Below are 23,258 nucleotides of genomic sequence, written 5' to 3'. Positions count from 1 at the left end.
TACAGGAGTGAGTCCACACTCATGGGACCCTCTAGGCCCCTCACACACCCCAGCCCCCAGAATCCTGACAGAGCACCAACGTCACCTGCTGAAGGCACAGGTGAAGGGCGAGCCTGCAGCGATCCGTGCCAACGGGGCACCGTCCCGCAGGCGGCAGGACATGAATCACACCCTTGTGTCTTCAGTGGGAAGACACCATAGGCGGTGGAGGCAGGAGCGAGCCCACTTACCATAGGCTCTCTCCCACACTGGAGGACCCCGCACTTCCCATCCCACAACTCAGGGTCCTTTATGGCTAGAGATTCTGCTTCCCAAACAGGGTACACTTTCACCACCAGGAGACAGAGCGAGGACGCTCCACGATGAGCTCCAGCCGCCACCTGGACATCTTGGGTTCGCGTGCAGGGACCAGCAGGCGAGAAGAGCCGCCATCCTGCAGAATTCAGCCCCTCCCCAGGAGGAGCCAGAGCTGTGGGCTGTGATGCATGGGGGCATCGAGGAATATACGTGGACCCAGGAATCCATCTGGGACTCCTTTGCCCACTTGGACGCACAGCAGGGAAGTACAGCAACCCTCATCTACAGGGGGGCTTAGCGACCAGGGGCTCAGGGCCTAGCACAGGATGGCAGGGTCCTATACAAGGAGGTCATCACAGAAGTGATGAGCAAAGGGAGGAGAACGTATCCCGCACAGCGGAGGGGACAGATGAGCCCCAGCTGGGCCTCTGAGGCCCCGGGCAGCAGCCTGGGTGACAGCTCCCTCACAGCCGCCCTCTTCCCACCTCCCTCAGGAAGGCCAGTCCACATGATCCCGGAGACGCTGTTCACTGAACGAGTATGGAGAAGCGGATCTACACGTCACTGCAGTAAACACAGCTGCATGGCTGCTCTCGCCTTCAAGGAGGGCCTCGCTGCCCGGCAGTGGGGACCATCAGCAGGCGGCCTCTGGGGCTCAGCTCCTTCAGGACGGGCTTCAGCTGCAGAACAACACTGCAGCACTGCCCTTGCCTGTGCCCGAGGGAAGCAGGGGTCTAAAGGCTGAGCCATTCGGGTTTCATGGGGAGCCCCTGATGGACAATATTTCGTCCAGAGTTTGCGGCTGGACGGCCTGAAACTGGACCAGCCCAACTTGCTGGTCAAAATCTTCCTCTGACCAGCTCTGTTTTCTTCCTTTTCCCTCTACAGGCCTTGATCCCTCAGAAATGTCTGGTACCCCGAACTTTGGCTTCCAGAAAACATGAGCTGTGACAGCGTGCCACGCAGTGAAAATAGACACACACAAGACCAGAGATGGGCAACGTTCAGTGAGCACTTGATATGAGCCAGGAATTTTGATGAGTGCTCTTTGTGTGTGTGTGTGTGTGTGTGTGTATACGCACTCTATATATCTATATCATATCTCATTTTATCCCAAGGAAAACACCACCTCGTGGGATCAATATTATTATCATCCCCCACACTATACAGATAAGGGAACTAGAGGTACAGAAGGTCATGCACTTTGACCAAGGTCACATTTCTCAAATGCCAGAGCCCAGGTTATCACTACATATATTAAAAATAAAATATCATGAGATAATAAGATTATGCTGACGAAGTTTTGTAAGCTGTGACATATTATGCAAATAGTAGTCAATCGCCAGGTATGTTAACAAAGAGACGACACACTTAAATTAGGTATTTTAAGGACAGATTAATAAATGATTCGCAAGGCTGTGAGCGTGGTATAGGGAAACATAAGAAATAGTACAGGGCCTCAGGGCTAAGAATTCTGGATTGTTCTCCCACCCTAGGTATGGAGGAGGAAGAGGAAGAAGTGGTCAGAGGCAGAGAGGCTCTGTAGGAAGGGCTGCCTGCCAGGGTCTGTGTCCTTGGATGGATGATAATGGGAGGGAGACCCAGAAATAGTTCGCGCACCTTCTCTCCCCCCTCCCTCTGCTCTCCGGCCAGGCCCCCCAATGGGTGCACCTGGAGACAAGCCAGAAGGCCACATGAGTCAGTCTGTCCCAGCAGAAAGCAGGGCACAGAGAGTGAAGAGCGGATCAGAGCGGCGAACGGAAACCATCTAGAACACCCAGGGACACCGGTGGCAGCTGAAAAAACTGAGGATCAAAGCAGACTTCAACCAAGACCACTAATTTTGGGTGGCAGAATGTGGAACTGAGTTTTCTGAACCCAACCCTGTGTTTTCCAACCTCACGGCTTCACGTAACAAAAGAAGGGTAATTTTTCTCCTTGTGTGGGCCCTTACTTACAGAACAATCACAGAACCTGTCCGGGCTCCTAATGACCTTAGGAGCTCGCTCGCCTCTTATTTCCTGCCTCAGGTGACAGCTCATCTCGTAGGATTCAGAGGATTGTCAACGGGGTGATAACCCACCCCTGTGGTATAAAGAGATTTAATGTACCTCCTTGAAAAGTACCATCTTCCTCATCTAGAAACTTCTAACAGAGCATGAGGAAGTGAAGCAAATCCTGCTAGAAATTCAAGACTTCCTTCCCTGAGGGGCAAAAGAGTGTGCAGAAATGAAGGCAGGAACCTTGTGCAAAAAACCTTGGAACATTCCGCTGTTTTATGAAATGAAATAAATGAAACTATAGAGGTGAAAAAGAATTAATCCTATTCAGAAGGAAAGCAAGAAGGGAAGGAGGGGCCAGTGGCTATTTATGGACGACCTACCATAAGCCAGGCCTTGTTCGACACACACATACATACACACACACTCTCTCTCTCTCTCCTCATTCATACACACACACACACACACACACACACACACACAGATATATATATGTATATACATGTATATATAAATAAATAAATAAAACAGGCATCTGACTGACTACTCCAGATTTATTCTCCAACTGGAGACATAAATGGAAATCTCCTTTGGGAAACTGTTCTTTCTTCATTTTTTTTTTAATTTTTTTTTAAAGATTTTATTTATTTATTTGACAGAGAGATATCACAAGTAGGCAGAGAGGCAGGCAGAGAGAGAGAGAGAGGAGGAAGCAGGCTCCCTGCTGAGCAGAGAGCCCGATGCGGGACTCGATTCCAGGACCCTGAGATCATGACCTGAGCCGAAGGCAGCGGCTTAACCCACTGAGCCACCCAGGCGCCCTCTTTCTTCATTTTCAACCATGAAGGTGAAAGAGCTTGACTACAGCCCCCTTTCTAGGACTAGGCTCTGACTGGCTCATACCAGCATATCCTGTCTCCTTATATTAGTTTGTAAGAGCCGCTGTAACAAAATACCACAGGAAGAAATGTATTTTCTCACAGTTCTGGAGGCTAGAAATCCAGAATCAAGGTGCCAGCAGGTTTGGTTTTTTCTGAAGCATCTCTCCTTGGCTTGTGGGTCAGGCTTCCCGCTCTGTGTTCACTTGGTCTTTCCCCCATGTGCACCCATATATCTGTCCTAATCTCCTTCTCTTTTAAGGATGCCAGTCATATAACAGAGCCCACCCATATGACCTTAACTTGCCTTCATTACCTCTTTAAATGCCCTATCTCCAAATGCAGTCACATTTTTAGGTACTAGAGTTTAGGAGTTCAAAATGTGAATTTGGTGGAGAAGACACAATTCAGCCCATCACAATCCCTTTGGGCATCATAAATGATTCAAAGATGAGCACGTATTCCAGTCAGAGACTTGAGACTCAAGGGAACGATTGTCTGGACTTCTGGGAAAGAAGAGTTTCCTTTCTTCTCCCGGACTCCATAGTATTACAAGTCCTGGGCTTCCCGCAACCACTTTTACCCCTTAAGGAAAGCCAATTCAAGATGAAACATCACAGAGAGGAATGCAGAAGAGGGATTCAGGAAAACTGCACCTGAGTATTTGATCTGAGTCTCTAAACTGCCCCTGGTCTTATACTTGAGCTGATACATTTCCTTTGGACTTAAGCCAATTTGACTTGGATTCCTTTAAAGTACAATACTGAAGTTCCTAACTGATACAATACCATGCCTTTGTTTTTCACAGTCAGGTAGCTAAGTGCATGGTAGAATTTGTGTCCATCTCTGATAGATGCTAATGTTCTGGCTTTTCCCACTATACAGAGTTTACTTTTTGTAGCCACGAGGCTGCAAGACAGCTACATGTACGGCCTCAACTTCAGTGTCTCTTTTATACAAGCATGGAGTGAATTACCTATCCTTCCAAAATCCATGCCCTTCACACAGCATCACCCAAATCCAGTTCATGAATAGGCTTCTTCAAAGTGATACACCATTTGTCCATTGATGAACACTGGGGTTGCTTCCACATCTTGCCTATCGTAGGTAATACTGCAACAAACACAGGAGTGCATATATCTCTTCAAATTAGTTTTTCATTTTCTTTGCATAAATACCCAGTAGTGGAATCACTACATCATATGCAATTTTTATTTTTAATTATAACAGATAAGGAAGATGCGATAAATACGTACAATGAAATACTATGCAGGCGTACAAGAAGACACACGACCGTTTGTGACAATGTGGATGGATCTTGAAGATATTATGCTAAGTGAAATGTGTCAGAGAAAGACAAATACCATATGACTTCACTTACACATGGAGTCTTAAAAAAAGAAAAGAAGAACAAACAAATAAGCCAAAAGCAGAAACAGATATATAAACACAGAGAACAGAAAGAGGGTGAAGAGGAGCAGGAGATAGAGGCTTCCACCTATAAAAGGAAAAAGAATGAATGAGTCACAGGAATGAAAGGCACAGCGTAGGGAATACAATCAGTGATAACGTAATAGCACTGTGGGGTCAGAGGGCAGCTACACTTGTGGTGAGCAGAGCATCACACAGGAAAAAAAAGTTGAATCACTATGTTGTACACCTGAAATTCATGTAACATTTTAGGTTAACTGTACTCTGATCAACAAAAAATTATGTGAAGAATTTCAAAAGAATAATAAAGTCACTGATCCAAAGGCGGGGGGGGGGAGGGGATGACTAAAGTGACAAACCAGCTAGTGACTCTCTATTCAAATCCCAGAAGAAACCCTAGAGTTTCTGAAATGTCACCCATCCTGGATAGACTGCCTAAAGTCACTGGAGCCAGAAATTCCCAGAGCCATAGTTATTTTGAAAAACTGGGACTAAGGCAGGATTTTTCACTCTCCTTCAGTGAAAGTGAACTGAATACCAAGTGACTGTGCCAGGCTCTCTGCCGTGCACCACAGGGGGTCTAGAGATGACAGTGCCATGGCCCCTGTCCTGAGGATGTTCACATTTATCGCAGGAAGGGGAATCTGCAAACAGCTGACAAAATACAAACAGAACCTCTTGTAGCTTTTTTTTTTTTTTTAAATATTCAGTTATCCACTGTATAATACATCATTAGTTTTTGATGTAGTGTTCAATGATTCATTAGTTGCTTATAACACTCAGTGCTCATCACATGTGCCCTCCTTAATACCCACCACCCGTTTACCCCATCCCCCCACAGAGCTCCCCTCTGAAACCCTCAGATTGTTTGCTGGAGTCCATAGTCTCTCGTGGTTCGTCTCCCTTTCAGATTTCTTTCCCTTCCCCTATGATCCTCCATGCTCTTCCTCATGTTCCACCCTGCTAAAGAATGATCGGGTCAACCAAGAAATTAAAGAAGAACTTGAACAATTCATAGAAACTAATAAGAAGGGAAACACAGTGGTCCAAAACCTATGGGATACTACAAAGGCAGTGCTAAGAGGGAAATACATAGCCATCCAAGCCTCTTTCACTAAAGCTGAAACACCCCAAATGCGCAAGCTAACCTTACAGCTAAAGGAGCCAGAGTAAGAAAAGCAAATAAAACCTAAACCAAGCAGGAGAAAAGAAGTAATAAAGATTAGAGCAGAGATCAATGAAACAGAAAACAGAAAAACAGATCAACAAAACTAGAAGCTGGTGCTTTGAAAGAGTAAGATTGATAAACCTCTGACCAGACTTATCCAAAAGAAAAGAGAAAGGACCCAAATTAACAAAATCATGAATGAAAGAGGAGATGTCACGAGTGATACCAAGGAAATAAAAACAATTATTAGAAATTATTACCAGCAACTATATGCCAACAAATTAAGCAATCTGGAATAAAAGGATGCCTTCTTGGAAATTTATAAACTACCAAGACTGAAACAGGAAGAAATAGGCAATCTGAATAGACCAATAACCAGTATTGAAATTGAAGTAGTAATCAAAAACCTCCACAAAAACAAGAGTCCAGGGTCAGATGGTTTCCCAGGGGAATTCTACCAAACATTTAAAGAAGAAATAATACCTATTCTACTGAAGCGGTTGGTGCAGCCACTTTGGAAAACAATGTGAAGATTCCTTAAGAAATTAAAAATAGAGCTACCCTATGACCCTGCAATTGCACTCCTGGGTATTTACCCCAAAGATACAGATGTTGTGAAAAGAAGGGCCATCGCTACCCCAATGTTCATAGCAGCAATGGCCACAGTTGGCAAACTGTGGAAAGAACCAAGATGCCCTCCAACAGATGAATGGATAAGGAAGATGTGGTCCATAAATACAATGGAGTATTATGCCTCCATCAGAAAGGATGAATACCCAACTTTTGTAGCAACATGGACGGGACTGGAGATTATGCTGAGTGAAATAAGTAAGGCAGAGAGAGTCAATTATCATATGGTTTCACTTACTTGTGGAGCATAAGGAATAACACGGAGGATATTGGGAGATAGAGAAGAGAAATGAGTTGGGGGAAATCAGAGGGGGAGATGAACCATGAGAGACTGGGGACTGAGAAACAAACTGAGGGTTTGGGAGGGGAGGGGTGTGAGGGTGGGGTGAGCATGGTGGTGGGTATTCAGGAGGGCACGTAGTGCATGGAGCACTGGGTGTGGTGCATAAACAATGAATTTTGGAACACTGAAAAATTTTTAAATTAAATTAAAAAAAACTTTTTAAAGGAAAATCAAAAAACAACAAAACAGAAACAGAAGGGAAACTTCCAGACTTGTTGTATGAGGCCAGCATGACCCTGATCCTAAAACCAGACAAAGATCCCCCCAAAAAGGAGAATTGCAGGCCAATAACCCTGATGAACACAATGCCAAAATACTCAAAAGACCCTAGCCAATAGGATCCAACAGCACATTAAAAAGATTATTTATCACAACCCAGAGGGATTTATTCCTAGGATGCAAGGGTGGTTCAACATTCACAAATCAATCTCTTGTAGCTTTTACATACATATCTTTGCTCAGAGAAGTTGAGAAGAGCACACTGCCTCAGATTTGTGGTCGCTGTCATCTTTGGGGCGGGGGGAGGCCAGATACTAACAGGACCTGTTGAACAATGAACTCTGCTAAATCTACACAGCATTTTGCACTTGGCCACTGCTGACTTTAACATGCTTTTGCCACCATGTCCAACAACGGAAGCAGAGAGAAATAAAGAACCACGTGGGACTCTAACAGCTCATCATCCTCTATGCCCCTTCCCGAAGGAAAAGAGTCAAGTTGTAACCATAATAACTACGCAATACAGTGGAAACAATACAGAAAATCACAGAACAGAGAGCATCTAAAGGGACTATTTTTTAGGGCTGTAATTTCCTCAATAATAACGTGGCTTTTTTTCTTGAGTTAATCTGATTATGTGGCTTATAAACTCAAAACGCTGCTTGGCTTTCCCACTTTGACTTTTGAAATGACGTCCTTATTATGTTAACTGAGAACAGAGAACTCATAGCCAAAAAAACATCCTTACAAGGACCCTGGAGACAGAGTATTTGAAATCTAGAGTGCCTGAAAATTGTAGAGCACTGGTGTCCAAAACCGTAATTTAATTATTTCTCTTCCTTACTGTTTTTATTACGATCATCAAATGCTACACTGAATAGTATACTGGACAGATTAAGTGTTTTGAGAATTGTAAAATCTTCTTTGAACAGCTCCTTTTATTGTGAAGTTTACACTTCAGTGAAAACTTTACTACTTTGGACGGACCTACCACTGAGTCCTTTTGGAAAAAAATCTGTCTAAAATTAGTGTAATCAACAGCCCACCAAGACAGAAATGAACTTCACGAAAGCAGCATTCACTAAAGGGGTGTACCTTGCTTGGGTTAGGCCAACCCAGCAGCAGCATCTCGTCTCCAGTAGCCAGATCAGGGATGCCAGGCTCATTCCTCTTCTACTGCCATACCTTTAACTGAGGAATTAGTCACTTTGTCTATGAAATGAAAATGAGGTACATAACTATGCCCATGACCTCTACTGTATACGTGCAACTGGGCCTCCAGATTTCCAGGCCTTTACCCCTTTAACTCCAGCCGAACTCGGTGAGGAGTGAAACTCACATAATGATCGTGCTGGACTTTTCTGGGATCCCAGTTCTGTTTCTCCTTTTTGGTATCACCCTTAGGCTGCCCCGTTCCATGGTAGTGTGAGTGATGATTGTCCCTTACCCCAATCAAGGTGCCAGATTACGATGTGCATTTTCAGAAGCTGCAGATCCTTTTGAATAGGAAGCGCTATCTACGCCATGAAAAGGCAGTCACTCTCTTCCAGGGCCATCTACTGAATGCCTTGTGACAAGTAACTAATTTCTAGGAAATGGCCTATCATGCTAATCACATGGCTTAAAACATTCTCTGAGAGCCTTCCGACCAGCCTCGTAGTATGGCTCATGCTCTAGTGATGACGGCAGGCCAGGAAGCCATGTTTGGTAGAAAGAGTGACTCCCTTATCATGCAGGTGAAACCAACGTTCCCCCAGCTGCTGCTGTTCATTCGGCAGGATAACCAGTTATTTCTCATGTATTGTGGGAGCTTTATTTGCACCTGAAGAGTTGGATATTTCCAACCAATACCTGTCTGGAAAAGGATCCATGCTAGGATCTGTGAAGAAATAGGATAGTCCTTATTTTTCAGGAAGTCACATCTACCCGGAGAGCCAAAGCACGAAGCATAAAATGCTGCTTGCACAGAATAAAAGACTCTCTCTATCCCTAAGAATTATGTCCTAAGACATTCTTGCATCTCAAAATTCATATATCATATAATTTCCCTCATAAAATATGGTCAAAAATATTTAAATGGCACCTTCAGACATAAACGATTTTCCCTAGATAGGTCTGAAATTATATATAACAGAGCCTATTTCTGGTTAGGAATAATCACTTCCTTATGACTCTTCAGCTGCTTCTCAATTCCATTACCAGCATCTGCATATTTTTTGCGGAAGAAATGAACCTCAAAAGGAAGTTTTAGTAAGCACTAGAATTGCTTGGTTTGTAAAGAAGACCAAGCTATCAGTATTAAATGATCAACTAGATTCTGTTATTAGTCAAATGACTTATTTCCATAAGCCAGCCTCACAGTTCTTAAGAGTTTGAAACAAAATCTCAAATTCAACATATTACCCATCACAGGTGTCTCAGTTACTCACAAGTGATGGAAACTACATGTTCAGTCTCTGAATGCCAAGCATCAACTATCTACTCTTACCGTCAATGGGTAGAATAGGTCAAAAGTACTTAACCCAAGTGCATGGAAGGAGTGCTTGGGAACATTTTTAGATGAGACACAGGGAAAGTGGAATAAGTGGAGGACCGTGGACGTGGTTGGATGAAATGTATCTCAGACCTCCTGCTGGAGTGCAAAGGGGTGGCAGTCTGGGCTCTAAAATCCATCCCTGCTTGTGCCAAGACCACGATTCCCATGGATGGTGCCCAACCAATGAATGAATCCAGTAGGGAAACTAAGGCAGGCCCAGTCCCGGAAGATGTAAAACTCTAAGGGGAAACCTTGGATCCTTGCTGACCCTACCCAAACATCTGTAGATGTGCACTACAGCCTGAAGACTTCTTTCTTTCCTTCTTGCTATCTCGCCTCTTGGGGGAGAGATTAGATGGCATTCCCAGTTCCTTCTGCTCCCCCCAAATTTTCCTTAGAGCAAATCTCTTGCATGTCTAAGCTCAACGTGGCATTTGCTTTTGAGCAGTTGGACAAACACAGCTATATTCTAGGCTGTTTTCAAAATCTAAGAGTTTTTGCTCTTCATGATGATTGTGGGATTGCAAGCTGGGGACCACTCAGGACCGGTGTTCATGGATATGGTCACAGACCCAATGGCTACACGCTCTATGGAACAGTCTCCCTCGGGGAAGAGTTTTTTCCACATCTCTCACAGTTTCTACATGTCTTCCCACACATCCATACAGATGAAACATCTGTTTGTGGAGTTAGCCAAGCCCAGACCTTAACTCCATTTTAAACACAGACAAAATATATTTTTTGCTTGATTTTTTATATTCACTGAATTTCCTAGGAATGCAGCCACCTTGCCAATCAGGAGACAATCATCCCTATGTTGCTGAGTATTTCCTAAGAGGTGCTCACCATTTCCAAAGAACTGCATCACCAGTAACCACACTACTTCAGCTATTTTAGTAGCCAGAATTAACACCGATACCAGTCTGCATTTGTAGCTTGGTGCTGATAAAATTGTGTTTTATGGTTCATTCGTGCCTCAAAATGTGTTTTATGGTTCATTCGTGCCTCAAAATGGGTATGTTCAAACTTACGCTATTTTACTACTAAGTACTTCTCTTCTATTTTCCTTTAACTTTACACTTACTGAAAACATTTCATTGACATTTGTCAGTGCAGGTACAGACAAGTGACTAACATTCTTCCATTTCAGGCTCCAACAGGAGTATTATAAATATCCATTATGAAAGAAAGAGAAGTGCTCAGTCTGATTGGGTGTAGAACCTCTGACTCAGGGTAAGAGAAGAACAAGATGATTTTTTGGAGGAAAGGTCAGAAAGACATCTTGGCAGGGGTAGATATGTATTTTCTATGTTCATAGGTCTTTCAACCATCCCCCCCACTCCTGGCCTGACCTTGATGAATGTGTAGTTTCCTGCAGGATCCCTGGCACATGTCTCTGTTATTCCATTACAAAACTCGAATCTTGGAAACCAATGGCAAATGGGCCATAGGACACTTGGGACACTGGGTTAAATATGCTGCTCTTTTGGCTAAATGGTGCAAAGCTGTCAAGCTTATTCTAGGGACTCCAGCAGCTATGTGCATGCTTGCTGTGAACAAGCTGCAGTGGGCTTCCAAGGCCAGGCTTTGCATGGTAAGCGCAAAAGGTCTGGAAGCAATCAGCTTTGCACAGACCGGTAACAGGTCTCACTGTCTTTGAACCAGATGGCCACCATTCCCAGATGTTACCTTGGTCTCATTTACACATAATCCTTTCAGCTGCCAGTTTCTGTAGTCCACAGCATGCTAGCAAAGCTAAGTTACACCTTGGGTGAAGGGCTATTATTACTAGATCAGAATAATTTCTTACAAGATAAGCAGAACGCTTTATGTGTAATTCAACCCCTCAGGTTCCAATAAACATTTATAAAGTGCCCAAAGGATGCTGTACGGTTCTAGGGATTTCATAATAAAGGAATAGAATATTGGAAAGATTTGGCATCTGCACTCCTGGTATGCACCTTGGTAAAGCCAAACCAAATCAGTATCAAGAACAATAAACATTTACTCAGGGACGTCTCGTATCATTAGGAGCAAAATTACCACCTCCCTGTCCTCCTGATATTTACTGATTATGTTATTTCATCGTAGATATACCCTCCAATGCAGACACTTCAAAATGATATTCAGAGGAACAAGTTATCAACTTAATTAACAAGAAGGCAGCTTCAGCCTCCGGTGCTATCCTGGGAATCTTCAATCAATATCCCGGAAGCTTGCCTATGTCTGTCTCTGTTGCAACATTTTCTACCAAGAATTAGGTTCCTGGATTTTGAGTCACCCTCCAAAAAGACCATACAAATGAGTTGGTTAGGTTATGCTTGTGGCCATTCATCTTATTAGCCATACGACCTGAATTTATTAAATGTTATTATATTTGGCTTCATGTCCAATTTGTATCAACATATCAATAAACAATTATTATAACTGTCTAACTACAGTTTGCAATAGGAAATAATATGTCTTCTAATTAAGTCTTTGTTGTTCCTTTCCCTGGAGTTATAAAGTCATAGCACTTTTTATACCCTGATCAAATAGAGTAGATCATTCGGCCTCATGAGACGTCATGGGTCTTCTCCGCAAGGTCCCATCTTCCTTCTCTTTCTCCTCTTGCCTCCTGGCCACTAGAGGCATCTTCATTTGGTTGGGTTTGTGCAACTCTAAATGGGCTATCAAGTGTTTGTGACAAAGGGACTCTATCTCTGATCCCTGTTTATTCCCATTTCCTCCTAGTACCGTACAGTGGTTCACAAAGAAGACGAGCAAGCGGTGGCAGACTTCAGTTCTAGGCCCAGATGTAAAAAAATCCAGGACTGGCTATGCTAGCCTCAGTGAACTGCTCACTTGGGCCCTCCCCGACCTGTCTCTTGCCATCAGCGGCAAAGTAAAGATTTGGGTGTTTTATCCTCATTAAATACTTTTTCTTAGATGAAAGTCTTCACGATTACCCGCTCTTTCTTATTTAATTTGGAAAAGAGATTTTCTTCCCAATAACAAGTCCATGTGAACGGCCTGTATTATGAGGCCTGCGCACCAAGCAGGAGAGGAGAAGATAACTGGTATTTATCGACTATGTACAGCGTGACATATACTGTTGCTAGTGTGAACATCTCATGGGAAAAGAAACCAAATCAGCTGGTTGGAATAAGTTAACCAATGTCCTGATCTAGTAGGCGGCAAACCAAATCTCTGACTTCACTGCCTCACTTTGTCCACTGCTGCCTTGAAAGAAATGGGGAGAAAAAAATCAGGTTTTGAAAAAGACAATGGTTGTAGTAATAATTCACATCTCATGTATCTATCTTGAGCCCGTATTTTAGTGATTTACCTACATAAATTAACTAAATTCTAATAATCACCCTCCCTACCCTGTTTCTTCATCTCTAAGACAGATGTGAGGAGATAATAAGTTGACCCCTACTGTCCTATCTTTTTCTCATCCTCTTTTTGTATGTTCTTTAAGGAACAAAGAGGTCAGACAACTCTCCTGCCTAGGGTCACAGAGTTCATGAATGGAGTAGGAAGAATTAAAATGCTGCTGGTCTGGCTCCAGGGTCCATGCGCTCAATACTGTGCACTACCTAACATTTGGGAAAAGGCAGACAAGTGGTGAGTAATGGTGAATGGTCTGTTAAAAGGTGGTGTCTTAATAGAGGTACACACAATGAATTTGACCTTGTTGCATGTAAAATTCGTTAAAAATTGGTTTTGGCTGTGTGTTCCATAGTGATACTCTGGAGTCCCATTATAATGTGAGTATCTGGGGACAAGGAGTTAACCCACATTATAGACTTTACTTGCTCTAGGAAAACCCTTTACTCATTGGTATGCACAGAGATACAAAATGTAACCCCCAATACTCCTGACTGTGTGGAGTGCCCAGGCCTTTCTCATGGGGACCTGCGAAACTATATCCTCAAGCAGAGACCTTACATTTTGACTGAAAGGCTGAGCCCTGTGTTACAGGGTGGCTGGTGGAAGGATCACTGAACTCGAAGGAACCCTGAATTCTCATTCTGAACCACAGAGGCTCCTTTTCAGAAAACACGTCACCATTTCTACACATACTCCTCTACTATTTTGTTCCTTAAGTTATGGTCCTGTTACCTCCCATCTGATTCTGACCATAGTTAAGTAAATCAAAAAAATCCACTCAAGAGGGTGCCTAGGTGGCTCAGTGGGTTAAGCCTTTGCCTTCGACTCAGGTCATGATCTCAGGGTCCTGGGATCAAGTCCCGCATCAGGCTTTCTCCTCGGCGGGGAGCCTGCTTCTCCCTCTCTCTCTGCCTGCCTCTCTGCCTACTTGTGATCTCTGTCTGTCAAATAAATAAATAAAATCTTTAAAAAAAAATCCGCTCAAGACTACAGAGGCAGGATGGAAGTGTGGCACAGCTCCAATAAAATATTAAAAACCACCTTAACCATTATTATTATTATTGCTCTTAATAATAAGTTGTTCTTGTTTTAGCATAAAACATTCCATAAGCCTTCTCAGCCTTTATTATTGGGATATAATAGACTCATTATAAGCCACATGCTCTTAAGTTATTCCTATATAAATTCAGTGTTCCTAAAACTAGTTTTAAGAATGACATCTTTGATGATCCTCACTCTTCACATTTAGTTCAAACCATAAACTTTATGGTTTTCCAGATGATCTCATCCAGGCCTACGGTCTCACTACTATTTAAATGTAGCTAATCCCAGACAGTTCCTTTAAAACTCCCTGAATACACAGTCCCCAGGAACCAAATAGCCTGTACAAACTGCCCCTGCCAGTATCCAGAACCCGTGGTTTCATGCCTGCAAGTGGGGCCCCCACTTCGGACCGATTCAAGTTGGAACTTGAAGTTTCTCATTCAGTAGTAAACCCTGAGACAGCGTTGAAAGTTAAGTATTTGGAGAATAAACCCAATGAAAGAAGGTTTGCTCATCACCAAGAGGCTCGACAAAGTATGGGTGAGCATCTGCTTGTTACCACGGAGTGTTTTTCTCTCTGAATTACTGAGGTGTCATGCACAATGCAAAAGCATTCAAAGAAAGATTACGAAGCACGGAATTTCAGAATAAGATTATCTCTGAACTCACAGAGTAACTCAGCAAGATTTGGGAACAGAGGAGCATTCTTCTTGCTGGAGAGTTTTAGACTAAGTGTTTCTCAGAAATACATTTGTTCCGTAACATCTTCCTCTTAAAAAAAAATAATCTGCCTGCACAAATATTCTGTCTCCATGGTATGAAGCTCTACCTGGTGTCATAATCTAGTTGGCTTTATATACAGGTCTAGGTGACTGTCCCTGAGTGTAATGTTGAGGCTCTGCGATGAGTGGGTGCCCTGTTCCAAATCCTGAATTAGAATAAGTCCCTCCATGGAAATATGCCTGGGAAGGGTATGACTTGAGCTACTCCTAAAGCAAATTTTCTTTCTTGAGGCGCAGGTCTTAACAGAACAGAGCACAGAGAGTGACAGGTGCATTCAGCACCGGAAGGAAGGAAGGACAGTTATGAGCAGGATGGCAGGGCTTTGCTGAAACTGAGCCCAGCACATTTCAAGGATGAAGGTCGCCTGTGCAGTGGACCAATAACCGAGAGAATAAGGAATGGGAGGCCTTGAGATACTCCGAGGTTTTCATTACATAATTTTGTGACTCATGGACCATTGCCCAACTTCTCTCGTCTTCAGCTTCCTCATCTATGAAATAATTGGGGCTGTAAGATGTTAAATTATGTCCCTTTCACTCCACTCAACCCCAATCTGACCTTGAAGTTTTGCCTTCGGTGACCATGCATGAAAGTCCTAATCATGCTTCACACATCGACTTCGTCCCTGGTTCTCTTGTCCCAGTGGAAGCTTGTCGGAACATGGGCTTGGGAAACCATTACAGGCACTGAACTGAAGGATCCAAGAAAGGTGAGAAAAATCTGTCTACATTCTCCCGCTCACAGGGCAGTCAGCTGGCCTCCCTGCCCTGAAAAGTGGGAAAGGACAGCTGAAGTTAAATTAGTGGCTGTACAATAGCCCTACAGAAAGCCCATGAAATGTTTGATTCATTAGGCCAACACGAACTTGAGCTGAATTACATCTTATTCCTGATTCAATGCCTTTTACTGTTGCTAAAATGCATGGAATAGATGCATAAGGTTGATGTTGTAAGACAATAAAGGTAGAGGGTAGAGGCAAAGACAGTAATTCCCTAATTCCTCCCTGTTGGCCGGGCTCCCTTTGCCCAGACTTGCTGGTGTTAAATGATACCGGATACAGGAACCAGAGAGTGACTGGTGCCTATTTGCAAGGAGTGTCGCTAGTTCTCCATGTTGACCACAGAACGCTTACAGTGAGAACTCCACCTGATGTGGGGGATTTAAGTCGTGAGCCCCTGTCATAGCTCCCGGTCATGTCCCCCGGCCTGTGGCTTTGGCAAACACAGGTAGAAGGAGCCCCTCCGGGTGCGTGATGTATCCTAGTGGCCGTATGTGGGGCAACAACCTAACTGATGTCTCTCTGACACAGCAGCTTTATGGAAGTACACGTACAATCCTGCACGCTTATTTCCAGGATTTAACTTATTGCTGCTGAGGTCTTAGCCTCCAAATGCAATTTAAAAGTTTTTCATGCCCAGATAAGAATTATGGAGCTGGGGTGACAGGGCCGCTGCCGCCAAGACGCTTGGGTTCTGGGAGTGCGTGCCAATCCAGAAATCCCAGAGCTGACTGGCTATGGGTTACGTTGCACTTCTTGAAAGAGGGTAGGATCCTTGGCTGGGGAATCATAGCTCATCAGATGAGGGCATTTGGAAAGGGCCCCTTCCTGCCATGTTGGGCCCCATGCCCCTGACCTACTGTAAGCAGCACTTAATGTGTGTGCATTTACAGGGGCACGTGTGGGAAGGAGCTGGGGAAAACCCAATGACTTGCTGTTTCTGCTCTGCTGTGTCCTGTCCTTTCCTCCATGGAGACACAGCATGGGAATGGATGCTTTCAGCGGGAGGTGGCGCGAGTACGTGCTGCCTTAATCTCCACCTCCCTTCTGACTAGTAGCTTGGAAACTGCCTACAGAGATGTCAACTGTGTGTGTGTACAATATTTCAACTTATGTTTTATCCTTACTTGCTGTATTATCTTTGTCTCCAAAGACACAGATTATTGCTTTCTTTGCTCTTCTGCCATGTCCCTCCTTCCTCCAACTCACAGAGCCTCGGCAAAAATTCCTGGTCTTGTGAGAATTTCTTTCTTTGGGGGAGCTCCATCTATAAAAGCCTCTAGGACCCCTTCATGTAATCTCCCTGCCCCAACTCCCATCACCCACATGATAAATCCAAGATCTTGATAATGGCCCATATGGGTCTCCAATGCCCACATCCTCAGAGTCCAAATTCACCAATTACAGTGTTCCCCACAGCAGACCACTGCCTGCTCAGGTCGAGCAGCAAACTATTTTCTATCCTCAAACAATCACTCTTGCTTCACAGAGCCCTGCCTTGACACAGGGTCTTCTGGCTGCATGGCTTGACCCATGTGTCCTTGCCCACCTGAGAAAAGTCCTCCTCAGGCTTCAGACTCAACTTAAGGTCTCCTCCTCTCTGAAATCTTTGCTAAGCCCCCAGAATGGAGCAGATCCAGGTACTGAAGAACCCAAAGGATGAAAAATTATAGGAAGGAACATGCCATAGTAAAAAAATACAAAATAGACATTTACTAATTACAGTTAAAATACCCTACTTCTGCAAAATTTATACAAGCATGATGACTCAGGTCCCCCTAGACCTTAGGAAGAAGGCTTCTGTGTAAGTGGGACCCTGACACTTAAGCATCATTAACTTCTCAGGAAACCCACCCCTGAGAGACTGAGCTACTTCCCTCCTTGGTCTGGAATGTTCTCTGTAACTTTAGTTACAGCATTTATCAAAGTAAGTATCATTAACTAATTACTTCAAAACTCCCCCAGGATTAAAATGTGAGCTATGAACATATGTTGTCAATTTCTAGAATTCTGATATCTAACAAGTGGCTTTTGACCTCTCAATACTGAGGATATATTAGTTGAAAGCAGAAAAATCCAGGCAATCTCAAGAAACAAACTGCTGGGTTTTGTTGAAGACCTCCCGAATGCCAAGATGGGAGATGAGCATTTGCTGTAGCTGTCAGGAGAGAGGCTTCGAGAAACGTCCTCAAATCTGGGTAGACCCAGCATCTTGACTTTGGAAGTTGGTATTCTGTCATTAACCTGGTCTGCTGCCTCTCTGTGTCTATTTCCAGAATCCCTGCAACCCACCAGCCAAGTTTCACAGTATGCAGGTTCAAGTCTGCAGTGACAGAATTTAATTGTCTCAACCCAAACAACTGTCATCCCCTCCTTCTCCCGAGCTGGCTGTGAGAGGCATGTGGGAGTAGGAACGTTTTGGGAAAACCTCCACCAGTATCTTTTCAATCTGAACACATTCATCAACGGAGCATTTCCACCCCTAGCCCTATACATACCCAACAGGAATATGTACACCCATTCACCAAAAGACTTGGACTAGAATGATCATGGTATTCTGGCGGTACTAACCCCCAAACGAAAAACCAATGGCCCTCGAACAGTTGATGGACAAACTGTGACATACAAGGGAATACTAGACAGCAAAGAGAATGAGCATCTAAGAAGCACAGACAGTAACATGGCTGAGTCTCATATATAGAACGCGGAGCTAGAGAAGCCAGACATCAAAGAACGTAGCCTGTATTGTTCCATCTACATAAAATATAAAAATAGGTAAAACTCATCTCTGGTGTTAAAAGTCATAATAGTGGTTGAGTCTTGGGGTGTGGATATTAATTAGAAGTGAACATAAAGGGAATTCCTGAGGTGCTGATAAATAGTGTGTTTCCAGGTCTGGGAGCTCGTTGCAAGGTGGTGGTCAGCATTGGCACGTGCACGAGCGACACGCCAATGCACACTTCTCTGTATGTATATTACAACTGAATGCAAAATTTCAATGTTTTCATTTAAGCAAGCCTTCCCTTCTCTACAAAGGAGAAGTTAAGTAATGACAGTTGGGTCCTCTAGTCAGGACCTGGGGAAATTTTCATTCCACCAAGGACCACTAAGCCAAAGAATAAAATCATGGGTCTCTTAAGTAGAGAGAGCAAATTAATTTTTTTAAAAGAAAACCCATGTTATGGATAGAGCATTATACTTATATTCACAAGATCTGGGCTTGACTCCTATTTCCAGTGATCACTATCTATATGACAATATCTAATTCTGCTCACATCACAGGTAAGTCTTGGCTTTAGAGAGATTATCGATGACCTCTCCACAGTCTTAGAGAAATACTCTAAATACCAAATCAAATCAAACAGTGCAGACAAAGCTGCTTCTGGACCCACCCAGTGCTGTAGATCTATAAAATATCAGCTTTTAGAATTAAAAAAAATAATTTTTTAATTTTTAATTTTTTTTCAGTGTTCCAAAATTCATTGCTTATGCAACTCACCCAGTGCTCCATGCAAAATGTACCCTCCATAACACTCACCACCAGGCTCTCCCAGCACCCCATCCCCACCCCTCCGAAACCCCCAGTTTGTTTCTAGAGTCCACGGTCTCTCATGGTTCATCTCTCCCTCTGATTTCCCTCAACTCACTTCTCCTCTCCATCTCTCAAAGTTCTCCATGTTATTCCTTATGCTCCACAAGTAAGTGAAACCGTACGATAACTGATGAAGAACAAAATAGACCAAAGACCCATGTAATGGATTTAAGCCAAGGAATCCTGATTCAGTCCTAGAGCACCGTATGTTTTATTAAACACACAAATTATCGTCAAGTCATTCCTAACAGCAAGTGGTTCAAAATCAAATCAAATTCTATGAATCGTGAGCAAAAGTAAACATTTAAAGTTTCTATTCTAGGAATTAATGAGAAGCCAAGCTGGGGCGTTCATCCTAAATGCATTTTCCAGACAACTAAAGCATTAAGCAGTTGGTGTGAAAACTTCCAACCTTCACTATTTTTTATAGAAATGCTTTGGAAGTAAGTATTTTGAGAAAGGGAATGCACAATCAGGAAGGTGCCCACAACCCTGACATACATCTTGATGGACTACCATAAAGCAGAAACTGATGCGCCCACCACCGCAAACATCCCAGAAGATCACTCTTGCTACCTTCCCAGGCCCACCTCTCTCCCTGAAATGTAGTGGCTAACACGACTATCACAGCAGCCACTTCTTCCCTTTAAAGTTGCAAACTCTAGTCAGGCCTTTCCCATTTATTATGTTGCGGACATCTTTTCAGGCTAATAAATCATCACGCTATTTAATGACTATTTTTAAAAGAGGCACCTGAATATATATTTTTTTAACTGCTCAGATTTTAAATGCAATGTGTCATCCATATTTATGTGATTATTTCCCTGTGCGGGGACCTGTGATGGCCCCAGGTGCCAGTCATTTAGATAAGCAAGGCCATTTGCCCCCAGTGAAATGGTCTTAGACCTCTGAATTACTCCAGCTTTGCCCCTCTGTGTCCTTCGTTTGTAGGAGTTAGTGTTTTTACAAACCTACTTCACTTCCAGGACCTCTCCCTCTATCAAAATAGTGCCCCCACAGCTGATTTTCCTTAGTTAATATCCTGGACAAAAGAATGAATACACAAAACCTAAGTCTTCTTTCCAGCCTATAGGGAAAAATTACCAGAGTTTAAGAATACACATTCCTAAAACCCCAAAATTTTACATTCTGGGGATCATAAGATGAGGGCTCCGAGTCTCCAAATGCCCCAGGTAATTCTGTTGGTGCTGGACCCACAGATCAGCGTTTGGCAGCCACTGCTCTCTTTAGAATTAACGAGCCTGTCTCCCAGGCACAAGCTGGGAATCCAGCCTAACTTGGCATTCCTTCAACACACATGTGCGATGCATAGGTAGACACAGCACGCGCACCCCAGCACAGGTGCAAGCATGCATGCACTGAGAGAAAGAACTCTGCAACAATCTAGGAACAATCAAAGAATGGATGAGGTTGATTCTACTTCTAGTTTTTACACATGTTGGAATTTACTTTAGCTGAAAAATGCTGTATTTTCCTAAAATCCAATGGATGACTTTTAAAACTCATGTTTCCTTAGTTCACTAACTTTTTCTTCTGTCTTAAAAGATCTCTAGAAAGTAGGAGGAACTCGAGAAAGGGAGGGGAAGGGAGAAAGGAAAAGGAAGGTTAGAAAACAATGCTGGAGGGGTACCTGGGTGGCTCAGTGGGTTAAAGTCTCTGCCTTCAGCTTGGGTCATTATCCCAGGGTCCTGGGATCCAGCTCTGCATCAGGCTCTCTGCTCAGCAGGGAGCCTGCCTCCACCCCCCCTCTCTGCCTGCCTCTCTGCCTACTTGTGATCTCTGTCAAATAAATAAAATCTTTAAGAAAGAAAGAAAGAAAACAGAAAAAAGAAAACAATGCTGGAAATCTCAACAGTACCACATGCTACAAGTGAAAATAAGTTCTCAGCCCTTGTAAGTAGCTGTCAATAAAGGGACAGTGACATAAGTAAGTCACTTATTTAATAATCAAACAACTACCGGGGCGCCTGGGTGGCTCAGTGGGTTAAGCCACTGCCTTCGGCTCAGGTCATGATCTCAGGGTCCTGGGATCGAGTCCCGCATCGGGCTCTCTGCTCAGCAGGGAGCCTGCTTCCTCCTCTCTCTCTCTCTCTGCCTACTTGTGATCTCTCTCTGTCAAATAAATAAATAAAATCTTTAAAAAAAATAAAATAAAATAAAAAATAATCAAACAACTACCTATGAGAAATGTATAATTCCAAGCACTGTGCAGGGTGCTGAGCAGAAGATGAACAAGGCAGACACAGTCCTTGCCTCCAAGCAGCTGAAAATCCACTGGGAGTAAGTCACACTTGAACACAGGAAGCAACAACAATCACAGTGTGCTTTGCTCTTCTCCTAAGTTCCCTGGACTGAAAGTTTGGTTCTCAGTGCACGAATGTCCAATGGGTAATGATCAATGAGCATGTCTTTAGAGGACTATGAGGTAAGGAACCGTAAACCATGTCAAAGTGAAAACAGACTGCATGAACTAGAACAGGTTAGCCTGGAAAAAAAAAAAAAATGAGCCAAGGAGAGGTTGGACAGCTGTTTTCAAATATTTGAAGGAAAAACCTGTAAAAGCAGGAATGGGTGCACTTAGTTCCTCCACAATAGGCAGAACCAAGATGGGTAAGATGAAAACAGCAAAGAGACTGAACAGAGCCCACCCCCACCCCACTCCCAGATTACTTTCTAACAACTTTAGCAGGTCAGTAATGAAATGGCTGCTTTGAAGTATTATAAAGTCCTAATTAATGAAGTGTTAAATGGAAGCTGGGCGGGCCCTCTGTCAGAGGAAAGTTCTTGCACTTAAGTGGAAAATGAAGCTCAGAGTTTCCATCTATATCTAAGGCTCTGTGATGCCACAAAATTAAGAGAACAACTATTGTCACTTATAATAAAGTTTTGTCCCAAATGTTTTGAATTTAACCAAGAATGATCTTTCTACTCTACTTAATCTGCATCAAACCTTTTGAGGAAGAACACAGATACGAGTTTTCTAGAACACGGTGGATATACTTACAGAAGTTGTAAACTCACAGACTACGGGCTGAATTCTGGCTTGCAGATAGATTTTGTTTAGCTCACACAGGGTTTTACAGCTGGGATTTGAATTTCCCTTAGGCAGTATGCTGTGTTTTACTACAAAACCCACTCTTCCTATTAGACTCCATCTGTGCTCCCTTCACACACACACTTTACCCTCCTCCTTTGCTGGTGACAGCACCTGACTCTGTTACCTTGATTTAGACCGAGATGACTGGGAACAGAAAGATCAAAAATGTATGAGTCAACTATATCCTCACTTTGGTAGAAGAAGCGGTTGTCTCTTGGAGACTCTAGTATGTCAGCTGACTTCTCAAAGGACTGAAAACAAGATTGGCACATTCCGGGATATGCTTGGGAAGTCCTGCTTTAGAAGAAGATCCCAGGTGACCCACGGCAAATTTACGAGTGGAGGAGACACCAGAAGGAAAAGACTGCCATTGGGTCACAGAGGTAACAAGAAATTCAGTAGAAATGTATGTCACGAATGTATCTCAACTTCATTTTAAAACCTCATTAGCCTTAAGCCCTAACATGCAGAAGTTAGGGCTACCAACTAACTGAACAGTTTGCCTGGCTTCTGCCTATTTTGTTAGTATCTCATTTGGGTTAGCATTTCCCAGGATCTTTAATTTTTATTTTTCTCCTGGTGAAATTCACATGACATAAAATTAATCACTTTGAAGCATATGCTTGAGTGGCATTTACTACAATGTTGCACACCACTACCTCCGTTTAATTCTAAAACATTTTCATCACTCCGAAGGGAAATCCCATACCCATCAAGTAGTTATCCTATCTCCCTCTGCACAGGCACTCGCAACCACTAATCTGCTATCTCTTTGGACCCACCTCTTCTGGCTATGTCCTAGAAAAGGAACGACACAGCATTTGACCTCTAGTGTCTGGCTTCTTCACTGAACATAATGTTTTCAGTGTCCATCCATCTGGTGGCAGGTATCAAAACTTTGTTCCTAATAGCTGACTGATATCTCATGGTATGTATATAGCACATTTTTCTTACTCGGATCGTCAGCTGAGGCACATTTGTGTTGTTCCTATCTTTTGGCAACTGTGAGGAGGGCTGGCATTTGTGCATAGGTTTTTTGGAACTTGTTTTCAGTTTGGAAGATACA

This window comes from Mustela erminea, chromosome 12, assembly GCF_009829155.1.
Source record: "Mustela erminea isolate mMusErm1 chromosome 12, mMusErm1.Pri, whole genome shotgun sequence".
NCBI lineage: Eukaryota > Metazoa > Chordata > Mammalia > Carnivora > Mustelidae > Mustela > Mustela erminea.
The sequence above is the reverse complement of the archived record's forward strand: the minus strand, read 5'-3'. Positions refer to the sequence as shown.